This window comes from Lagopus muta, chromosome 13 (genome assembly GCF_023343835.1).
Source record: "Lagopus muta isolate bLagMut1 chromosome 13, bLagMut1 primary, whole genome shotgun sequence".
Taxonomy (NCBI): Eukaryota; Metazoa; Chordata; class Aves; order Galliformes; family Phasianidae; genus Lagopus; species Lagopus muta.
This window is the reverse complement of record NC_064445.1, coordinates 12271592-12292964: the sequence shown is the minus strand read 5'-3', so window position 1 is coordinate 12292964 and position 21373 is coordinate 12271592. Positions and strand designations below refer to the sequence as shown.

Genomic DNA, 21373 nt, shown 5'->3' with positions numbered 1-21373 from the left:
AAGCGAGCGAGTGGACAGGTGAAAATGGCATTTGGGGAGGAATTGGGTGGGCTGGGATGGATGGGGTGTGACAGGAGGCGATGCTTCTTCCTGAGGAACAGCACGTGTACCTTGCAGGATTGATTTTTTTTGACTGACACAGGAGCTTGTATAAATGCATTATCAATCGTGTCAAATGCTAGCCACTGCCAGTGTGTTTATTTAGCTAGAGTTTACCTAACAAAATGTGATGTTTTGAGCAAACAGAATCACAGAATTGAAGGGACCTCTGGAGTTCATTGAGTCCAACCCCCTGCTGGAGCAGGTTCCCCGCAGCGGGTCAACAGGAGTGTGGTCCCATCGACTTGACTGCCACATTTCAGATCTTCATCAACAGCGCTGAGATCCCCTCTCAGCCTTCTATTCTCCATACTGAACAGCCCCAGGACTCTCAGCATTTCCCCATGCAGGAGATGCTCCAGGCCCCTCATCATCTTTATAGCCCTCCACCACCCTCACAGAGGGTGGTATCCCCCCCAAACCTTTTCATAAGCAGTTCTGTGAGTGAGTGAGTGAGTGAGTGAGCAAAAACCCCGTCCTAGGAGAGGTCCTGAAGGAAGTCCCTGCTTTTGATAACTTTGGCAAAGTGTCTTTGCTGTGGATGACATGTGTTGGGCTGACCATGGTGTGGGTACAGTGTAGCCCGGTTGTGTCTGCCTGTTAAAACTGAAGTGTTGTGGTTCTTTCCTTTTAATGGATTAGTGCACAAAGAATGAATTTCCATAGCTGATTGTGTTGCGTGTCTCTTCTTTTAAACTAGGTGTGCTAAAGATACCCTTTCTTTAGAACAGAAAGCACCAATGGGTTTTGCACAGTGTCTGAATTCTCTTGGTCACTAGGCATTTCAAACCAAAATTAAGACCAGAATCCCTGCAATAGAACAGCAGATTGAGATGTTATACTGCAAAAATATTCTGAATAATTGGGGAGTATCCTGTAATTTCTTGAACTGAGAGCAAACTAAATCTTTTTTGTGTAAACTCTGTATGCAACCCATATTGATGATTGCTAGATGTGGATTAAATGTTGGGAATTTATTTCAAAACTTTGATTATGGCATGTATAGCAGCATCAGCATACATGGCACTGCCCTAAAGGGAGAGAATGGAAGTTAGCTTACCACTTCCCTTCACAAACAAGTTTGCAGTGTTTGCTGATTTGTTCTAAATATTATAATTATTTTAGAATTTTGAGGTGAAATTGTTGCATTACATTGGAGGCCATTTTCCTGCATGGATTGCTCACAGTTCTTCCCCTGGCAATGAGAAGGAAAGTGCACAGGCTGTCAGGTGATACTGAAGTGTCACGGTGTGTCAGGGAGTGCAGCATCCCTCATCACTCTCATGTGTGATGAAAGTCTGTATTTAGGGGACTTCACTGCAAGCAGCAGAAATTTGGCTGTGTGACTGTAGCTTGGTAACACGTGTGGCACTGCAGCAGCAGACAGCAGCTTGGTGTCCTTCCTTGCATCAAATGGGGGTCCTTCTGCAGTCCTTGTGAATGCTGTGTGGTGATGTAGGTGGGTGCAGCTGGCTGTGCTGCACGTAGCTGTGCACCAGTCCTAGCCCCAGACCTTGGTTGGAGGCAGGAGATGGTGGCTCTCGCTGAACTGGGAGCTCAGGTGGGATCCAGGGCCTTCATCCTGGTCGCAAGGGGCAGAATTGGCAGCTGGCTGCCTTCTACTGCTGCTGCTGTGAGACTGACTGAAGTGTCCAGAGAAGCTGTGGTGCTTTACAACAGAAATGTGCTCACAGCAGAATCAGGAGGGATGAAAATCAGAGATGGCTTGGTGAGGTTAGGAGAGCCTTTTGTGTTATGGGGAAGAAATCTTACAAATTCATACAGGAGCTGCTTTTGATGCTGGTAGGGAAGTCATGAGGAGAGTTTGCAGTCCTTTGATTGGGAGTTCTCCCAAACCAGTGACGGGAGATGCAGCGGAGTAGCAGGTACTCAGAAATGAATTCACAGCTTTTTTTTTCCCTGTTGAAATATTGTGCAGCAGAGATGTACTGTGAAAGCACAAGATGGTTTCAAGAAGCAAAGAACGGCCTATTCAGCAAACAGTCATTGATGAAAAGTGAGGTTACTTTTAATTTCTCATACCATAAGTATTTCATGTATTTTTCATCCTTAATGGCATTCTGGCTTGTTATAGGAATTAAGCACTGTGAGTTAAAATAACAAATCTGCACTATGCTTTGCTGGGTTTTAAATCAAAATGGCATTCTTCTTTCGTGAGCCCATAATCCTTTCTTTTATATAGTTTGATGCTAGCCAGCTCTTGCTTCCTGAGGCAGAACCATTAGATATCAAAAATATAATTGCTCTCTATATGAGTGTTCCTTTGTAGCCCATCCCTTTCATGTTTTGAGGCTGCAGCACTTTTATTTCTTTAAAAATATTCTATTAACTTATTCTGAATTGCGTATCCCAGCCTCCATAGGTAACAGGTCAGTGTGTTGGTGGATTCAGTGGAGAAGTGGGGCTTCTGTGTTAGGATTTACTTTCAGGTGTGGCAGTTCGGCTGGAAATGGTGAGATTCACAGACAGACGAGTGTAATTATCCCATCAATGCCAGTTGGGAGTTAATTAATCTATAGTTCCCCACCTGGCATCCAAAGTAGAAACTGTTTGGGGTGAGGAAGAGAATCATAATGGCCTATCTTACACTTGCTAGAGTGTTGGAGATTTGGAATACAGATGTTGTAATATACACATCATTTTCTTTAATGTATTACAGGGCTATTGCTATACCTCATTCCACATCTAAATATACGGGGGGGGTGTTATTTGTACGGACAGGTGTTTTAAAACCCCAGGGTGTATTTTTCTTGCTCTTCTTCCCATTCCGTGTCTGTAATTAAGAGCACTGCTGAGAACTGCACCGCGTGCTCCCCTGCCCGTGCCGTCCCCTGGGAGCCGCAGTGCCGCGCGGCGCGGAGAGGGAAGGATTTAAGGAATTCATACGGCCTGTTCCCGAGATCAGCTATTGCCACTCTCTTCCCGAAGGTTAGAATTATAAAAGCCCGAATACACAGACATTTCCTTTAATAATACAGACCCGTTTTCTCTAGTCTGCCAGAATTCAGAGCGTCTGGTGGTTTCCATGGAGAGGTGTATTTCTTACAAGGCCCAGCTATTTTTGCAGACTATTTTGCAGTGTATTTGAACTTGCAGTCTTGTGTGCCATTTCTCTTCTCCTCCCCTAGCAGTGCAGTGAAATGCTGCCAAATTCCCATTAAGCACTGGCAAAGAGCAGGCTGAGGGCCCACGCCGTGTCCCTGCCATCCCGAGAGCAGTCTGTGTGCTGTCCCAGCCCTGGTGTCCTGGTGGTGGCAGAGATGGGGCTGCCCCTGCTCTGCACCACCAGGAGGATGCAGTGATGTGCTGCTTAGGAAAAGGCAATTTCAGTGCTGCTGCATCATCTGATGACTTGTTCAGAGTTGTACGTGGACTGAATGTCAGCTGTTTTTTTTTTTTAACCCACAGCCAAGCTTTCTGTGATTGTGTAATAATATATAAAGTTTTGTCTCACAAACACAGTTTGTTCCATAATTGTCTCATTAGAACTTAAACTGCACTCATAGTGCACAGCTCCTCCTCCTTGTCGTGGCTATGAGAAGGGAAACCTCAGAAAGATGTGACTAGGTGCTCTGCTTGGAGCTTGTCTCCTATTGCCTTGGTGTTGTCCACTACAAGTTTAATTACTGTGTGAGAAATACTTTTTTCAAGTGGAGCCAAAATCTAGGATTTAAGCCAAACTAAATTAACAGTTCTCAGAAAACCTGGAGTCCCCAGGCCAAGAATTTCAAGGCTTTTAGGCATCTCTGTGTTATTGGCAGGCGTTGCGTGATGTCATGTGGTAGAACAAATGGACACCAAAAAGCTGAAGTCAACGTTGTGCCAGTTTAGCAGGGAAGATTAAAACTGATTAATTTAGGGAGGCCAAACTGGAAATAACGCGTATACACAGAAGCAGTGGGGTTATTTCATAAGCTGTATCCGTTCTTTGCCACCAGTGGCAAGTTTCCAACCTTCGCTCTTATTCTTGGTTGCCTAAATTTGCCCTACAGCTGTTTTTTGGTTTTTCTTTAATGTTGTATGCTTTCTTTTTTGACGGATATATTTTTTTTTAATTTAGGGGCAAAGAGACTGCTTGTTTGTGAAGTTGTGGCACTCTCTTTTTCCCCATAAATTGCTATGCTACTCAGACCAAACTCTGAATTCTGCATAAAATAACTGCATTCATGAACTAAACAGGGAAGTCCTACTGGTTGGTGGCGTACGGCTGACATGCACATTTTCTTTTGAAGAAAATTGATGATGCTTAATTTTACCTTGTGCGTGCAATTAGGAGGACTGTGTATGTATAATTCAGTGCAGAGCAGGTAATAAGAATTCCTCTTTGTGTCTGATTCTTGCAACAGACATAAAGCCCTCAGAAAGGCATTTTTGGTGCAGCACGGGCTGTGGTTGCTTTATTTAAGGCAGCCACTTTAGGCACTGTGGGGCAGGGCAAGGAGGACACCTGGCTCCTACACCTTTGGGTGGCTTTTAGGAGCTGTGTAAGTGGAAGAGCTGTTGGCCCCACTGTGGTTGTCCTGTGCCTCAAACTGTCTCCTACTCCGCCTCCAGGCTCTCACCTGCACTACAACCCTGTGGATCCGCTGTGCATCTCTTCCTCTTTGTCAGCATCTCCAGCATCTCAGCTCAATCTGATTTAGTGCCTGACTGGCAGCCCAGCCTGTGGTAGGGGAGTGGAACTAGATGGTCTTTGAGGTCCCCTCCAACCCAAGCCATTCTGTAATTGGCTGTTACCCACTAAGGCTCTGCTGTGCCTTGTGTTGAAGGGGCACTGCTGCTAAGAGTGTGCTGGAGGTAGTACACATCCATTGCTCTCTGTGTGGGGTAAGGGTGGTGAGTATACTTCACTGCAGTGGTTCCTGCCTTGGGCATCTCTGGTGTCATGCAGGGTGTGCAGTGATGGCACAGGTCTGGCTGTGCTGCTCAGACTGTGTTCTGTCTGCATGCTGTTGTATGCTCCTGGGGGCATGCATGCTTGAGGGATAATAATAGTAGAAATTCTGTCTCTAATTTGTTAATGTCTTCATCCAGTTTAAGCTCTCGAGGAAGGAAAAGCAGCAAAGTCCACCTAGACCTATACCAGCTCTGCTCCATGGTGCCTGCAGGGAGGTGCCAGCAGGTCACTGGGATGCAGACCCCACTGCAGCCCTGCCTGAGTGGGTTGTGTTCCAGATCTTGGGATGTGAGAGAGGCTGCTGTGGTCCCATTGGATTCCTCCATCCCATCAGCATCACCTCTGCAGTCTTGCTTTTTGCCTGCACACCCACCAGAGACACACAGTTTGCTTCAGCAGGTGGACAAATGGCAAAGTATGCTGTGAGCAAGGAGAGCTGGCCCCATGCTCTTCTGGAGCAAAGCAAAGCATACAGCTCTAGGTTTGTCAAGACTAAGAAAGAAAGCCTCCTTGGTTTCATTTTTATATTTTTTATTTTTGATACAAAGGCATTGCTCAATACATGTATGTGCATTGTCACAAAATGCCTGTGCTTAGGAAGGAAAGCAAGGTGGACTGAGAGGAGTTCCTGTGAAATATGTATGTGTATGTGTATGTACGTGTACCTACAGCATGAGAGGTGCTGCTGCTGGAGTTAGCTGGGTGTAGCTGTGACAGAATCCACGAAGAAAAGAGAAATTATGTATTACAACCAATCTGAGTGACTGAATTCCTTGTTTTGATGTTTACTGTGGGTGTCAAGGATGTATAAATGCAAACAGCACATTCATGAATTATTTTCAGTTGCTAGTAGGTTTCTGAAGAAAATCATTTGTAATGAGCTTTATTTATGCACTAGAAATAAAGATGGGATTAGGAGAATATTGAACTGTAAATGCACTGGTGATTTTTGGCTTTTGTGCGTAGCACAGAAGAATCTCATCATTTATCTCCGTTCTGATCTTGAATATGCAGAGCTGGCTGTGCCTTTTATGCAGCAGCTATTTTAGTTTGCAGCAGTCTGGCCTTGAGTCTGCAACGCGAGCTCGCTGCAGAGCCGGCAGCGCACCTCTGCAGGCCTCTCCTCGCTCCTGTCGCTGGCTCAGAGGCTTTGCCAGGCTCTGTCACTGCACCGTGATCCACGTCAGCCCTGCTGTGCTTGCAGGAGCCCAAGCAGATGTGCTATCTGCACAGCCCTGTTTGCCTGTTGCTGGGCTGTGGATGTGGCAGCGTGTGTGGCTTTGCTCTCTGGCTTCTCCAAGGCAGGAGGAGGGCTCTCAGGTAAGGCAGAGGGCAGGTGGGGCTGGAGCAGGAGCCTGTGTGGGCAGGGGAGTGGGTGCCACACATGCACATCTGGCTTCCCAGACCTGCTGCTGTGCGACGGTCCGGCTGTGCCTTCCAGGGCTGCCCTGGCTCTTCTGCTTGTTGTTGAGGCTTCTAGGCATAGAGGCGTATGGGAGGAGGTTAGGGTGTCAAGGGCAGCCTGTATGTGTTATGAGCTCTTCTGTCTGAGGTGATCTACCTATGGAAAAAATGGAAGTTTTTAGAATAGCATGCATTGATGTGTTGTTCTTGGAGGTGTTCAAGAAAAGGGTAGCTATGGTACAGAGGGATGTGGTGATGTGTCAACAGTTGGACTAGATGGTCTTAGAGATCTTCTCCAATGTTAATGATTTTATGATTGTGTGGGGCATGGGCTAACTTGGTGAAGTCCTACTTTAGGATGTGCCTGAGTTCCCATTTTGGTAAGGCCTTAATTTGCCTAGAGGGAAAGATGCATCAGGTACTCTTTGGAGTCGTATTGCATTAGGAAATTTGCTTTTTTTCAGTTGCATTTGAACAGGACTATTGAACATCCTTCAGTGATTAGTGCAGTGGTAGTGCCATAGTGTGCGTGGTGCTGAGAGCACTTACATCCGCAATCACAATTTCACACAGGTGCAGACAGCAAATATTTTTTCTTAACAATTTCAAGCTTATAGAATGTAGGCATATTTTTCATTTGCCTTTTCATATCTCTCTGCATACGGTTTTTGGAAGTCCTGAGGTTGATGACAGGCCAGGTGCTTTGGGCTGACCCATTGTATTGCATGACAAGATCTGACCCTTTTGTGTTCATGTTAGCAGGTTCATCACTAAGGCACTGAGCCTGGCAAGCAGGCTTTTCAGCTCTACCATAACCTTGTCCATTGAATGTGTTTGTTTTGAAGGAATCTGATGCAGCTTTGGGGTTGTTTTTCCCGGCTAGTGTAATCCTCCCAGCCCTGATATTACCAGTGATGTTCTCTGAGCAGCATGGATTTCTTTTTTTCATTTGCTTCATGATATTTAGCCTTTTAGATTTCTGTGAAGCAGCCTTGCCCCCGTGTTGGGCTGTTAGGAATTAGACTTTCACTTTAATTTCGTCACCTTGAAAGGGGACTGCCAAAAACAAAGGCGGGATTCGGTGATACGGATCAGCTTACACCAAATCAGCATTGTTGCCTGAGAATATCTCTTGCAGTGAGAGAAGCTTGAAACCTGCAGGGTGTCTTTTTATGAAAAAAGCAAAATATATACTTATTTGTATGCATAGACCACCTAGGGGAGTTTCTTTTGAATTTTGCACTGTTTTAAACACTCATTGATGTGAGTGCTTATTGCAGAAGCAAGGACAAATAAGATGTACAGTAGCTGAAGGGCCATTTGTGTCTGGAGGTGCGTGCAACTGGAGTAAACAAGGCTCATTAGAATGAGAGGAAAGAGGAATAGCTGTGAGGACAGCCTGCTGGCCCGTGCCGTGCGCCCGGACCGCACGAGTGGAGTTGTTTTGCTGTTAATGGAAGAAAAGCCCCACTTCCATGAGTTGTTTCCTGAGCTACGTAGAACACAGATTTTATGTGAGGGATAAATACAAGTTTGTAAATGCTTTGGGTTTTTGGAAGGTAATATCCAGTCTGTTCTTTGTCCTTCCACACGATGGGCTGTGGCTCTGGGTGTGACTGCCGCACAGTTTGCTGGTTACAGACCCTTCTGGCTCATGTCCTGGTTGGATGGGCATCAGGGCTCTTGAAGAAGTATTTGTATCTATGTTCCATTAATGAAACCAGAGGTACCTGTGGTCCTGTAGGACCCGCTGGGGCCAGGACTGTTGAATTGTCTCCTTGGCACGGGTGCAATGAAGCGTGCACCTTGAGTAGTGCTGCCTGTCTGCAGGGCTCGCAGGGTGGTGTGGAATTTCAGCACCCGCCGCACTAAATTGAAGCCTGGCCCAGGGTGGGTTGTAACAAGCTTTTAAGATTGCGTGGTAGCTCAAAAATGATTTGATAGATTCAACAGCAACAGCAGGGAATGTTAGTTCAGCAAATTATGTCCACTAATGTGGTCTGAAAAGGTCACTGCAACCCACCCAAACCTACCAGCAGCTCTTAGCAGTGCGCTGAGGGAGCCGGCAAGTTTTGGTTGAGTGAATGAATAGCCTCTGAAAAATAACAACCGAGAGGCTGGCGTGTGCTTAAATGCCTCTGCTAGCCGGGCACTTGCATTCAGAATTTTATTATCCATCGCTGCAGATTTCTGCCAACAAGCTGAAGAGTGGCTGTAAGCTTTTATAGCCACAGGTAGAAGTTTCCCTTCCCTATTTCTTTCTCTCACATCTCTAATAGCTGTTTTCATGTCTCAGATTTGAAATACATGGATTCTTCTTGAAGACAGTTAAGAGAAATACTGCAGTGGCATAGGATGGTTTTACTTTTATGCAGTGGGGGAGGCTTGCAGGCTCGGTCTCTGTTTTCAGCCCTTTTTCTCCCTCCTTCCTTGGCCAGCAGTATCTGGAGCCATGCAGGGATGGCCCCCACCATTAATTCCAGTCACTTAGCTGGGGCCTGTCCTGGGACAGCATTCCGCATGGAGAAAAGTGCTGATAGGAGTGATGCCCAGTGGGCAGCAGCTGCGGCCTAGGAAAGGCTGTGGGCATGCAGGGCTGAGAGGCAGCAGGAAGGTTCCACTGTGCTGCTGCAAGGATCATCTGCTCTTGGCCATCAGATGCTTCAGAGGTCTGTTCTTTGAATCTGTGAAAGGTTTGATTGTTTTTGTTGTTTTTTAAATGGACTCAATCACTGTGGTTTGTAAAATTGATTCCTTGCTTGCTGCCTTTTCCCCAGAAGGTACCATTACATGTGAATAGACCTTTCAAATTCAGCTCCATTGAAAATAATGGAATTAGTCTGTGCTGTTGTTCCCATTAAGGAAATCAATCTTGTTTTGAAAACCCTTGTGCTTTTGAGAAGAGCAGAACTTGACAGAAGGATCTACCTTTGCTGGCCAGGTTTCCCCTGCCAACATTGCTCCTGGTGGGCATCCCCTGATGTTCGCCCTCCCCTGTGGGGGAGATTTGCTGTGGTTTGGGAACCACGTTTCCTTGAGTAGTTTTGTGCTATTGTTCTTGTTAGTTTTTAATATAATTTTGTCCTTACACTCTTCCTTTATTTTTTTCTGACATTTGTGTCATGTCATAGACAAACAGTTACGTTCTCCATGGTTTTATTTTTGGTAGTGCTACCCCCATGGAGCACAACTAGCAGACTGTATTTCCGAGTTGTTTCCTGCTTTTCCTCTGCCAAATATGCTGACTGCTCCTCTCTGCTCATCCAGGACAGCTTATCACTGCTGGTGGGTCTTTGATGGCCTCTTTCCAGAGTGTCTTAGCCCTTTTTGGAGCCAGTTCTTTGCTTTCCCTTGCTGGATGCTGAGTCATGGGGATGTCCTCGCTGATTTGTTGACTGGAAGTGATGGATCCATGGAAGCCATGGATTTTCTTGTTGGCACTGCTGAGTAATGTAGTATTACATTGGCTGCTTCTTTCTTTTCTTATTTCCCTATCTGTTCTGCTAAATCTATCTATCTGTCTATCTATATATACACACACGCACATACACACACACTTACATAAAGTAAACAAGGAAGCTTCTGTAGAAAATAAATCATTATTGAGAGGGCAAAATGACACTAAATTGGCAGCTTTGCAGAAGGTATGATGCCTTTGATTGATTAGTTGTCAAAGAAATGTAATGTACTGAACTTGGTGAAGATTAAAAATGTTAAGATGGTTGAAATCCAAAATGCATTTGTGTTTGGTGTTAGGTTTAGAGCCTCTTCCAGAATTTCAGTTTTGAAAATGCAAAGTATTTTTTTTGTTGTTCTGTTCCTTAGGAGCCCTCCAGGTGTTATGGAAAATCTGAGTTCTTAAAAAAGCAAACAAACAAACAACAACAAGCAAACAAAAACCAGTCTGAAAGTATTTAGCAATCGCAGCTTATGAATTAGAGAGAGACATTATTTTTTGTGATTAATAGCGAGTTTCTGAGGTACATTAGACACTATTTACAGAAACTGAGCACCAGAAATAATAGTAGCATTATCCTGAACCTCGTAATTACTCTCAGGGTCCAATTTTACATTGTGCCTAATGCTCAAGAAATAATAGCAGCACATTTTTCAGCAAATGCTTATTTAGGTATTTAGATGGATACATGTACAGCAGGAGAAAATATTAGTTAAACTAAACAATGCCTTTTGAGAGGGCGAGCCATCTTTTTCTTGTTTCTTTGTGTTTTGTTTTTGTTTTATCTGTGTGCTATTTCTTTTGTAGCCACACGGGCCTTTCTGGCTGTCTCACTCCCCCGTTCCTTCTGGGAAAAAAGAATTCACAAAAACAAATACCTGAGTTTTGCATGTGGAATCCCAGTCCCAGCCCTCCTCCGTGCCCTGCATAAGCAACCTTTCAGAGCCTTTCACTCTCCTGTCTCCCTAACTCCGGATGCCTGATCTGGCCTCCCACCGTTCTGCTTCCCTTCTTTCCAGCTGCTAATAAATCCTGCTTTACTTCACAAAGCAGAGCAGAAAGGAGCCAGCAGGCGGTGGGGGAGGTGACTCAGCCTCTTGACACCCAGTCCACCTGCTCCTTGCCAGGAGACATCAGGTGTGCTTCTGCAGGTGAACAGAAACGCATCCTGTCCTTGGCCTAGCTGATGTGCAGCACATGAGCTTACAGCACTGACCATCTGGGCCTCTCTGTGCCCTTACATTGGGCACAACTCACTTGTCTCTGTTTTGATCATGCCTATCATCCTTCTGCCAGCCTTTTTTGGGCTTGTGCTGCCAAATTTCATCACTCCTTTGCTAAACACTCAAATAAACATCTTGATTTCTCTTCCTGTGCAGTATCTGCACAGTACCATAGTATGTTTTTTCCATCACTTCCCTGTGCTGCTGAGAAGGAAGACAAATGAAATGCTCTATACCTGACAGCAGTTAAGCTAGGTGGCAAATGACTGTCATATTGACCACTGCGGTCTGTTTGTCTCTGTTCTGCTCTCTTTTCAGAAGTGATACCAGATTGGTCTCTGAGCTGATTGAAATCATGGTTATATTCCGTGCCTGTGCAGCACCAGCAGCTGCGACTCAGGCTGTGGCACTGCCATTGTCACTGCCACGAGCTCTGTTTAAAGGACAGATAGAAGAACACGCTCTCAGACTTGTGGCAGGTGATAGGGCTTCTCTGCCCATTGCAATTTGTCAGAAACTAGACCTTCATTCGGACTTTGCTTTTGCACAGTGCCCCGTGTGAGTGGAGGTGAGATGGTGAGAGCCCTGGGTTTCCTTGTGCAGAACTAAGAAATGTTAGTCAAAAACTTTGTTGTGAATTTTGTGAAGTGCTGTCAACACAACAGGTTTTTGTGTCGTCCGTGCTTCACTTCTTGTTCTAAAAACATTCAGGATGAAGCTTCGCATTTGCATTTAGCACAGCTTATTTTACCGTTATCTCTGTGTGTAGAGGGAAATGATGCTTCATCTACACGCCAGCTAGCAGTCCCATTCCTGGCACTTGGTGTGCTGCAGAACTGAAGCACAGGGACTGCAGGGAGGTGGTAGCCTTGAAAGGCAAAGGCTGCTCCAACAGCCTGTTCCCAGGCTGGGAAGGGGACACCCTGGTGTCTGTGCCAGCGGTGTCTGTTTTCCATTTAAAGATTTCTGAGTGGTGATCGTCTTTTGCTTGGGTGCTGGATCCTGGCTGACAGCGAGGTTACATCAGGTCAGGCTGGTGACCAGTCCCTAGTGGGGTTCCCCAGAACTTCATTTTGGGGCCAGTTCTCTTGACTGCTTTTAAAAATGATCTGGACTCTGGATCTAAATGCATTCTATATAAGTTTACGGATGATATTAAATTGGGAAGAGCTGTTGACCCCCTTGGAGGCTGGAGGGGCCTTGCAGCGAGATCTTGACAAGGGGGAGGATTGGGCAATTGCCAGCTGCATGAAGCTCAATGAGGGAAGGCCGAGGTGGGCCCATGGTGGCCTGCAGCCTGCTTGTGCTGCTGCCTGGGGTTGCGGTGGCAGGACAGGAGGAGCTCACCTCGCCTGCTGGTGTCTCGGCTGAGTTCATCAAGGCCTGGCTCAGAGGGAAAGGTCCTCGTGGCTTCCAACAGAGCAGGTTGAGATGTAAGTCACGGAACTGCAGTAAAGGTGGAGCTCAAAGGTATCGCTTTTAGAACTGCATTTCAGAGTGCCACAGCTCTTTAGCTGATTTCAGTAATGAATAATTAAAGCATGAATACAAGAACAGTGAATATTTCATTAAAATACTAAACAGAAACAACAAAATCTGTTGAAGACAAAGGAATCTTTGTGTTTTTATTCTTTCCTGCTATCTCCCCCCCACCCTCCTCAATCCCCCAAATCTGGAGAGCCCCGTTCTGTGCCAAAGGGAGCAGGGCGATGTGCGGTCAGCACAGAACTGTCAGGGATTAGAAATTCCTCCCCGCTTGTTAGCTGCTCTCCTCTGAATCTTCCTTCTCAGATTATCTTGTGAGCATAATGATTCAGATAATAGCACGTGTGTTCCTCCCCCAGAAATGTTTACAGACCTTTGTAAACTCGAGAGGCTGGGAAGTTTCATAGCTGGTCTGCTGAGGAGAAATGCGCTCCCACTCTAGTCAGAAGTTATGAGTTCAAGAGAAGTTAATTAGTGGCTAACATTAGTATATGGAGTCGCGTTGTGTATTTGCTGTTAAGATGAATAAAGCCTCTGCAGAAAATGTCTGATTAAGGATTTGAATAATACTGGATAAGTAAATAAAATAAAGCAAGTCCTTAGAGTCAGTTTTCTTGATTTTTGTTTTATTTTTTCCAATGTTCTGGAGTTTTGCAAAACATAAGATTATTTAGAGGCTTCACAGTTAGAAGTCAAATTAGATGTTTGTTGAGGTTGTGTTTATTAATCAAGACAAGTAATTACAAAATGCTGTTCATTTCCAAGAGGAATTCAAGCAACCCTCGCTATGGCCCAGCAATGACGAATAGATAAGTATGTGTAACTGGTAGGGGGAGAATGAGCATTCAAGGCTGATGAAGATCTAATTTCCACTGAAAAATGAAACCAAATCTAATCTGAGGAATTAGAAACAATAAAGACAATGTGTTAAAGGGTGTTTATAGGCAGTGTTGATCTTCTGCATTGAAGTCTCCCTGGCCTGCAGATTGGGGGGCCTGTCTCATATCTTGTCAGATGATTGCAGAAGCAGATCTGTATTTCACTGCTGACAGTTCTGCCTCTCTGTCTGCAGCTACCTCACCTTTAAGGCTGATTTTCCTATATTCAAAGAAAAGGCATTTAATGATTATGTGGTCATCACTATGTCATCTCTCCTGAGAATCAGAGTGGAGAACTTAGGCTGGACCAGATTTCCACAAGACTGAAATCCTAAGGTTGTTTCCAACCTGTTTTCCCAAAGCTGTATTGAGTGGTGCCTGGAGATGTTGACCGGTAATTACTCAATTAGTCACTGTGGCTCTGGTGTCGGAGGTCATTTGGGATTAAATTCAATAAAAGAATATGTGCAACATCATAGTTTGCAAGTGCTTGAATTCCTGATGGAGCCCAAAATCTGAGGTAGGTGCTTTAGCTGCCATACAGAGTGCATGTGGAGAGTTTAACGTTGAACAAAGTGTTTTTAAAAACCAAGAAGGTGGGAGGGGACAATGGGGACAGTTCTCTTCTTCTCCATTGTAGGGGACAGCTCAGGATGGGGGGATGCAGAGGGCAGCTCCAAGCTGTGAACAGGCATACCAGCAGATTTGGGGGGCTGTCAAGCATGTGGGACTCTTGGTTCACCTTTTTTTGACTCGTATGCTTGACATCTGCCAAAGCTCATCAGTGGTACAGAAGTCCTGTTCTGTGAATGGCATTTTAACCTGAGCTCTTAGGTTGCTCCTTCAGATATGTCACAAGGGAATTCTGAGTACTGGCTGATGCTTGTCAAGCATTTGAAGATTAAATATTTTGCATGTGAACAAGTTTTTGCTTTTCTTGTATTGGACTTGGATACCAAGGTGATAAACATGGTATAAATATCTTGAGAGAAGTGCTGAGCATAATAATTTTATTGATCTCAAAAGCTATAAGATCTTTCTGCAACTTTCTAGGGTTTTTTTTGGCATGCAATTAGTCATTTATGTCCCAATAATGGTGCAGTTATGTTTTCAGTTATGTTTTTAGGAGGAGATTATTATGTAGTAGTGATACCATTACTACCACCATGATATCACCATGTCTAGTGGTTGGCGACCCTGCACATAGCAGAGGGGTTGAAACTACACGATCTTTGAGGTCCTTCTCAACCCAAGCCATTCTACGATTCTATGACTAGAAAACAGTGTAATTTGTGAAATAACAGTTAATGTCTTCCAGTTGTTTGGTTTAAGGTGGTTAACTCTGGGTGGAATTAGCACACAGCATATGTACTGAACACTTGTTGGCCCTGCAGGAGCTGTGGTTTACGGGCTAATGCTTTGTTTTATTTATGATAAACCTCTGCTTAGACGACCTTTTAGAGTTGTTTTCTTTTGTTTTTGCCCTTTTTTTTTTTTAAACCTGGCACTAATAAAGAAAGTCTAGAAACAAAGGGCCCTTATCCTGTAGTTAAGCTTTTTGTGAATGTGAATTTTTTTTTCTTAAACAAACAAAAACCCCTAATTAGACGGGAGCGCAGCTTCAAATAGTGTTGGTATGGTTTAATTTGCAACTTGCTATTACTTTCAGTGTCACACCTGGGGAACAAAATGCAGAATGCTTTTGTGAGATGTGCTGCAGGAAGGCTGCTGCTCTGCTGTGGTCTGGTAGTGATGCCATGAATGTTCCTGATGCATTAAGAACACCTCGAGCCCTTCAGCTCCAGGTGTATGAGCAGTCCTACAGTTATTAGACCCTCTGCTGACTTTTCATTCCTCTTTTTTTATCTGTCACAATCTCTGAAGTGTAAACCAGTTTTGGAAACATTTCAAACTGGCTTGATTAAATGGTCTTTCCTTTACAAAGTCTTTTGATTAGCTGAAATTGAATATTATAAAGTTATCCCCTCTCTTCTGCAAGGAACAGGCAGGATTAATGATTGCTTTGCCTGTGAACGGTTTGGTGGTGCAACCTTGCATGGTTGGAAATGCACACTTATTAATGAGGCTCCCATTAAGTCTCTTACAAATACTGATGAATAGTTAGATGCTCATCATACAGACACTTTGTCTTGTGCCTCGAGAGTAATTGTTGAGCAGCTGTGCTTGAATCCCTTTCAACACAGTTGTTTCTTGGTTCTGCCTGAGGCAAGCGGATGATGCTCTGCGGCTTGACAAGGCCCCATCCCAGAGGGATGGAGCTGGATAAGTGAACTGACGGGGGTGGCAGGGGTTCCAGTTCACAAAATGGGCTGGAGTCATTAAATCTGGGGTGGTGTGAAGTACTGAGCTCCTGGCTTCTTTTCTGTGAAGGAAGAGGAGGGCATCACATTGAGTGAGTGCTTGCTTGTTCAGGGCTGGCTCCAGAGAAAGCTATCCATTTCCATTCTGTCTTCCTTAAAACACTTAAAGTCAGTGTTGCATGTTAAAAAAAAAATAACAAAAGAATCACAATTAAAATATTAATTATTAGTGCTGAGAGTGTTTTGAGCCATTTTAGTATTCAATCGGCTGTAATTAAATACTCAGTGAACACAAAATTAGGTCATATATTATGTAAATAGGATGAGACATCCACTAGCTCTGGCAACAAATGCCTTGGAGTCCTTCAGGGTGTAAGTCAGGACTGGACTCTTAGAGCCTAATTGGTTCTGTCTGACCCCGATTCCCTTCTCTGTCACATGCCCACCTGAAGGCAGGGTGAATACCAGCAGGCTGCTGGGGATGCTTCCCTCCCCGCCTGCAGGCTGCGCTCCGGCCATGTGGCGTGGTGGCTCCTTTGGACACGAGAGAGTGACTTCAAGCATATAAATGAAATACCAAAATCAAGAATTGATGCACAGTCGTTGGGCTGAACGAGGCTCGGAGCACACAGCGCAGCCCGGGATCGTGCCCTCTATTCTCTCAGCGTGACATTTGATAACTTTTATTTTAGCCTACATAATTACAAATGCCAAACCCGATTTTGCTCCTTCCGAGGACGGGGGAAGCAGTACAGGTCCATTGTTATTAGTCAGAACAATTACGTGGCTCTTCAAAGAGGAAAGATAAAAAACAGAACTTGCAGCTCTCTGCCTGTCAGTGCCAGCTCCGTGCTGCTCGGCTGCATGAAGCCCAGTGCTGTACACATCTGGAGACACTCCGTCCCGGTGTCCTCTCCTCATTTCAGATTCATTGTGCTGCTTCCAGAAGTGGCTCTCCAGCAGCATCCCCGTGCCTTTCTCCCAGCTCTGTTGTTATTTCTAAAGCTGAACGCAGGCCTCTTGTGCACGAGGCACGTGAAGAAGAGCAAGCGCGGGCTGTGCTGCGGCAGCGTGGGGAGAGCAGAGAGCTGTGGGCACCGCGTGCTGACCTCGCCTGGTCCTCCATCACCGCGCACTTCCCACCCCTCCCTATTTTGTTCCCTGTGAAGCAAACTGTAATTCAGAGCTGGTTGAGGGGTGATGCGTCACATATTCTGTTTGAATCCTTCAGATATTAGTTTTCTAGACTGTGTGTGGTTCTCTGCTGCTGGTGTGCCTCACGTCACGGAAGAAAGAGATTTTAGTCTAATGTATTTGGATTTCTGAAGTGAGACTGTGTCTTCTCTAGCCCCTGCCTTCTGCTCTGCCTCCCACCCCCAACCCAAGCACCCCTGTTTTAAAGAATTTCTTTTCATAGCTCCTGATGGGTTCCTCGCAGGGCTGTGGCAAGAAGCAGGGTGGGTTCATGTAGGTAGAGGAAGGCTGACCCTGTCCTTAGGAGTGAGGGCAGTGTGTGGCTGGGGCTGCTCCCCAGCTCTGGCTGCTGGATGGCAGTTGATCTCTATATTGCTCAATGAGTTTGTTGCTGTGAAGGTAAACCATAGCATATCCCATATTGGAAGGGACCCATAAGTATTACTGAGTCCAACTCCGGGCCCATACAGGACCACCCAAAAATCAAGCCCGATGTCTGAGAACATTACCCAGATGCTTCTTGAACTCCAACAAGCTCAGTGCTGCAACCACTGCCCTGGGCAGCCTGTTCCAGTGCCCAGCAACCCTCTTGTGAAGAACCTTTTCCTGACACTCCACCCAACCTTCCCCTATCACAGCTCCATGAAGTTCCCTCCAGTTCTGTTGCTGTCACCCTGAAGATATCTGCCTATACGAAATCTGCTCTGTGCACCCTGAATTTAGGTGACAGAAGTCACAGGGAAGCGACTGCTTGCAGCTTGTCTGCAGGCTTGACTGCTTGCAGCTTCATACCGTCAGGAGGCATGGATTTGGCTTATCAAGCGACACTGGACTTGCTAAGTGGTTGGCAGACATTATAGAAAAGTGAGATGCTATTCATGCTGCAGTGGATAAGGAGTTGGAAAGCATTGGTTTAAGATTGCAAGAGGCTGAGAGGAAAATTGAAGTCATGGAGATAACGATCATTGGACCTAATGCAGTTCTTGCTGAGAATGCCAAAGACCAGGTTGTAAGCTGTGCAGAAGTCCAGTTGATGATCTGGAAAATAAGTGCAGATTGGGAATTATCATCTCGGTGGGAGAATCTCATGGATGTACCGATGGAGAAGCAGGGAGATTCATTTGCTTGTTGCAGAGTGCTGGCTGAGCTGCATAAACGTGAGGTGAAATTCTTTCAAAGTGCTTCAGGATGTCATAAGGGCATCGTGTTAGTGAAATGTCAAGCTAAGCAGTGACTTCCTAGGATGATAAATCAGTGCCTACAGTATTGTTAAATGGCATGGTAACTCAAAACAGGTCCATACACTACAACTCTAATGCTGTGAAGACTGTGTGTTATTTCTGTTGGATTTGGGTTTATCCTTGTATTAAAAAAAGCACTGCTAGGTTGGCTGTTTGGGTTTGGCCTTGGCTTTTTCCTTGCGTTAAAAAAAAAGTCAAAAATGGTCCAGCTGAAATGCTTATAGGGTACTCTGGCTGCTTTTTATCAGCAGGTTATTATTATTATTTAATAAATATTTTCCTTGTCTATAGACAGGTTGGATCTTGGAGGTTTTTCTTAGGCTTGGGTCTTTCTGTAATAGGAGAGAGTCTGGGGAGGAAGGATCATAGCCTAGCTAAAAGCCAGCGTAACGTCCTGCAAGGCCTGGCATTTCACAAGTTTGTATGTGTACAGATGCAGCTGTTTCTCTATGTTCTCTACGACTTCTGTGACCTGGATGGCTTATTGCCTGTGGGGCGCTGGGTGAGCTGGGAGCCAAACCCTCGTTCCCGGCGTGTTCCACAAGCTGTCCCTTGCCTCCACTGGCAAAGCTGCCTTCTTTCTGTTTTGCCATCTGGTTTAACTCTGGTTTGCTGCACTGTGCCACGTGGGAATACGTTTCTGTATGCCTTTCAAAATGCAGAACGTCTTTGTGATTACCTGTGAGATTGCTTGGGACTTTTATGTGCTTGCTGTGTTGTGCAAGCTCGTAATACATTCACAAACAAGCCACAAGCTGGGACGAAACTAGGTCACTGGTAGCTCTGTACTGGGCAGATGTTGGCTTTTCCTCATTCATCCTCTGTCCTCAGCAATATAATTGGGATGTTAGAGGTAACTGAATGTTGCTGACCATAGCTAATTTCTATTGTGGGCCCATCAGAAGGTTGAATTTTGGAGGTCTGAAATGAGAGTTTTCCATAGATGGAGAGTGCAGGATATTTTGTCTTTGACTCGCAGTGGGAGGTCACAGCTTTTTGTGCTCACAGCTTTGAAACCAGCACAAACTGGGGTGATTAGCTCCCTTTTCTAATGAGTACACAAAGCTGATTGTGAATGAGCCAGTGGGTTCATTGTGAAACCTTGGCCTGCATTTAATCCCTTATGTGAGACCCCCTTTTACGCAGAGATAGCAATTGGAATCCAATTTACACTGGGCTAGGCATTAAATCTCCTTACACTTGCAATACTGCTAATCAATGAAACTGAAATGCAGTTGCTGTAAGGAGCCTCTTCCCTTCAGTTATGCCACTCACTTTGTGTCGCAGCGTTGAGACGGAGCCCTTAAGTGGGAAACACTTTGTCTTCCTAATACAGGAATAAACAACATCTCGCTTCCTGGCAAAACACATCCCAAGCGCTGTATAACAAACAAGAGATATCTTAAAAGTCCATCAAGAGACGCTATGGTAATTTCATAGGAACGGCCACCTTGCTTTTAGTGAGAATTATCTAAATAAGAAGATAAAAGGAAGAAGAAAAGGAGCTTGACGTGTAGAGAGACACATGAAAGGTTTCAGGAGAGGCTTTCTGTGCTGCAGATGTATTAGTGGTTGAGTTTTCTGGCGAGCACCTTAATAGCAACAAGAGTTTCTTCCTGTCTAGTTTTAACAAGCAAGGCTTCTAAAAATCAGGTTTGGGGTGCATCAGAGATCAATGAATGATGGGGAGGAGATTTCCTATGCATTGAGTGGGAGCTGCACAGCTGGGATAGCTCTGGTGGGAGAGGGAGGTCCTCCTGGGGCCTTGGAGCCGGCTGGGCTTCTGCTTTGTGCCTTGTGCAGCTCCGGTCAGGGACGGCTGAATTCTAATCCCCACCTATTGCTTTTGCTGCCTGCAGCCCCTTAAAATATTCATTCTGCCTTTTATTCACTGGTGCTGTTTAATACCTGAGGCACAACGATGATCTGGAACGCTTGTATTTTGTTACAGTCATTGTTTTGGGATTATCTAGAAAGCTGACACTGGGCAGGAAATTAGTCAGTATGTATTCCCACTGTGACCAGTATGCCAGGTGTGGGTATTTAAAAAATCATGAAGTGGCCTCCCACAAATCAGGTGGGTTTGTTGTTGTTGTTTTTCTTTTTTTTTTGTTTTGTTTTGTTTGTTATGTTGTTTTTTTTTAATTATTTTTGTTTTAAAGCACAATAAACCGCACTTTTTATTTCTCACCTGCTTTGTGAGCTGTTGGGAAGCACATTGGTTGTGTTTCCAATCTTATTTGCAGCTACGAGAGTCAGAAACATCGTTTAGGAAAAAAGAATTGCTTTTTAATACATCCTAAGGAATTTGTGAACAGAAGTGTTAGGACAAATACAACAGAACTTGCTGTGAAATCACAGGAGCCCCTGCTGCTGCTGAGCTGAGCAGGGTACAGCCGCATCCCTTCCTCGTGCAGCATCCTGCCTTGCTTTTGCTAGTGCACCCCAGAGCCCCAAGGATGCTCCCAGCTAACACAACTCTTTCTGTCCCAAGCAATCCCAGTCCCCATCGGATGCAGATTTGGAGCCCCACAAAACAGCTGTGAGAGCAAAATGCGAAGGCTGCTATGCACAGCGCTGCCTGGGCAGCAGCCTCAGAAGCAGGGCAGGAACTCCAGCACTGGTTGCTCTGCTCTGGCTGCTTCCAACAGATGAGTGCAGCCAACCATGCAGGAGCTTTCCCCAGCCAGCAGCCAAACAGGCCGTGGAACTTTAAGGGTGTACTTTTGGAGGGTGGCACTTTGGGTCTCAGGCGGACGGATGGTGTTGGTGTGTCCAAGCCATGCTTCATTTAATCTGGTTACGTATCACTGACCTTTCCAGTCTGAGCCCTTCTCCTCCGCTCTGAGCCTTGGTGTTGTCTCAATTGAGTTACTGCAAAGTTGTCTGAGCAAGGCCGAGCTGAAAGGCCGGGGGGAAGTTACAGCGGGTGCAGAATGGAGCTGCCTGCTTGCTGGATGGCAATAGCTGCAGGGAATGGGTTTGACTTGATCTTCAGCAGTTCACACTTATTTCCACATATAAATTAAAAAGCAGAAGAAAAAAAAAACACCAATCCAGCAACAACACATGCCTTAAGCTGCTGCTCTCATTTTAGAGACACTGGTTATCTTTGGACAAGATGCTGCGGAAGACAGGGCTGAGCTGTGGTTA

At 45.3% G+C, this 21373-nt stretch overlaps 1 protein-coding gene across 4 annotated transcripts in view; it reads left to right on the top strand.

Annotated features, from left to right (window-relative positions):
- The window catches only part of NEXMIF (neurite extension and migration factor), a 121399-nt gene that overhangs the window by 29277 nt on the left and 70749 nt on the right, over positions 1 to 21373 (top strand). Inside the window, exon 1 of one of the 4 annotated variants that reach the window (XM_048959995.1) lies at positions 6249 to 6337. The exons of the other annotated variants lie outside the window; for them this stretch is intronic. The gene's annotated coding sequence lies outside the window, so the exon portion shown is untranslated. Of the gene's footprint in view, positions 1 to 6248; positions 6338 to 21373 lie in introns of those variants that run through there. 4 annotated transcript variants of the gene reach the window in all.